Genomic DNA, 2,933 nt, shown 5'->3' with positions numbered 1-2,933 from the left:
TCAAAATGAAAATAAATTTTTGAAATGTATTCGTTGTCCTTTTGTTATAATCAGTTTTAGCTTAAATTAGTTTAACAATAAAATCAAATGTATTCAATGTCAGTAATATGAGTGTTCTCTAAAATTCGATAAACCAGTAAATTACTTGAATCAATATTATTTTAAACTTAAATATTGAAATTTATATCAGAAGTTTTTTCTTGTCAATCAGTATGATTAGAATTAGATACTGAAAATATTAAAAAAAAAACATACCATTGTTCATATATTTGTGTAATTTTAATCATTAAGTTAATAAGTCAATCATTTACAACAAGTAAAAGATGATAGTCTTAATGTATATTGATTTCCATTCTAATCGAATATAGAGATAATTAAGTTTTTGAAAAATGTAAAATTACGCGATACATATGTTATAAATGTCATCTAAATAAAATAGCAGCTACAACTCGAATACAATTATAAGAAAGACTAGAAGAAGATTTAGCAACAATTGTAAAAACAAACCAATGCTATAAAGTAAAATAATCAATAGAAATTGAATTCGTACTAAAGATTGATCATAATTTATCATTAAATATGTGAATTATCAAAAATATATTGAAACCAATGAATAAGAGTATATTTACCCAAAATATAGTCTCATCTTCGTTATTGGCTAATATATATGAAGATTAATGAGAATTGGACACTTTAATGAAATGAACTTTCACATAGTCTCTTCAATCAAAACGATGTATATCTTTCGTTACCTAATTACAATAAATCTTCAACGCATGCAAGAGTAATTGGTTTTATTTGAAGATGACGTATAGAACAATTAAAAAAAATGTAATATAAACAATATATTAATGAATCATTAAGTCTTACATATAGGATAGTATTACTTAGTAAACATAACTATTTAGCAGTTTTCAACGAACTCGTGAAAAATTATATTTTGACAAGGAACGAAAGAAAAGAAATGCAGCATCTACTTTTAAGGTAGAACTGGTTTATTATTAGTTGAACAAATCAAACGCGAATTTATCAAATATCAAAGAGCTTTCCAAATTTTGTACTAATGTGCACCGTAGTATTCAACATCAGCGAACATTCATCCTCATTTTGCCTGGTGGCCTTATGATCTCTCGGTGAGTTCCGTGCTGAACAAATGCCTATCCTTATAGAATATGCTTTGACTGTAAGGAGTGCCGCTGTTGGAGCGGAAAGGTCAAAGGAAGAGAAGCCTCGCAGCATTCCCTGAAAGTAATATCCACACTATTAAGCCTAGCAGCAACGACGCCTTCGACAAGCTTGATATACCAATCCGTCCATCTCAAGATGATAAAACCAATTCAAGCACCGGAATGAACCTATTCGATATTTGACTACCTACGGTATAAGAGCTGATATACTTCAGTCATTTATTTTAGGTTAAAATATTTATTCTCTGAATTACCGTACAATACTAACGAAATTAGTTTCATTACACAAAAGAAAAATAATCGTCAACATGCGTGCACTTCAAAATAGATCAGAAAGATCGAAATCTCAAGATCGAAAATTCAGCTCACTGATACATTTACTATTTTATACACTAACAATATAAAGATTCATCGGTACATTGCGGAAGTTTTGAAAACAGAAAGATGTCGACTTTTTGTTATAATTATTCAGAGTACAAAATCACGGCTTACTTTCAGAAGCAAACAAATGCGTAAATATGATAGCGTCCATACAATCAGCTCCAATACGTACAGACACCTACCTATGCTGTTGGCAAAACTAATATCGATACGTTTAAACTTATTTCTAATAAAGTGGTAAAGATGAATTGTCATATAATTGTAGTATTAGAATATGAAGTATTAGTTGGTGTAAGAATCTGGAGTAGTAAGCGCAACTCATTAAAACTTTTCCCTACTAAGTAACTGATTAGTTAGAAATAACTACAAATAGAAAAGAAAAAATACTTTATTAATATTATAAATATTGTTATACCGGTACACAAAAATTTAATCTAAATTTACAGTAATATAGTATACTTAAGAATATAATACTGTGATTTAATGGATTGTAAAATAATGTATATTAGGTTAAAAAGAAAATATAAATACTAATTGTGTAAATAATTTGATAATTATTAATAAAATATAAATATTATAACTTACAAATATCAAAAAATATTACGCATATTATATAATGATGCTAGATATTATAAATTAATGTGATTATTATTGTTGCAATTAGAAAAGCATAAGAAATACAAATAATAATTATGCTTAAAATATTGAAAATACATAGAAAAATAATTTACGTTATATACTTAGTCGATAAAAAGATAAAATAAACCTTTCATATATGTATTTTATATGTATACGAATATATGTATATATATATATAAAAAAAAAATATATATATATATATATATATATATATATATATATATACCTATTCTTCAGTCTATTTCATACAAGCAAAATATGATTTTACATTATATTTAGATAAAGTTGAAAACATTTTTAATATCGAATAGAACATAAAATATTGGGCTAAATTAGAAATGTACACATGAGGCACAGTATTATACCTAATGATGAAATTAATTAATTCTTTCTACCTACAGTAGCGTTAAAAATAATTTTATTATAGCATTGTTTTATACTTTCACATTGAATAGCTGTTAAGCTCTTTCAGAACCTTTCTCTATTTTTCTTTCAGGCGTCAATGCAATCAACATGTCCCCAGCCATAAATAATTTAAACCGGTGATTATATCTGATTCAATGTTTCTGTTTCTGATAATTAGTCGTCCCACCTGCTTAATATCATCCTCTGATTTCTATTTTAATTGAGCTGATGTACGTCTTTTCGACTTGTTCTTACTTTATTCCAATTACCTTTATTTATACGCTTTATTAATACACATCATTCGTACTCTTTCAAGTTTCG

The sequence above is a fragment of the Ceratosolen solmsi genome, unplaced genomic scaffold (assembly GCF_000503995.2).
Source record: "Ceratosolen solmsi marchali unplaced genomic scaffold, CerSol_1.0 scaffold31, whole genome shotgun sequence".
Classification (NCBI taxonomy): domain Eukaryota; kingdom Metazoa; phylum Arthropoda; class Insecta; order Hymenoptera; family Agaonidae; genus Ceratosolen; species Ceratosolen solmsi.
Note: the sequence above shows the minus strand (reverse complement) of the source record.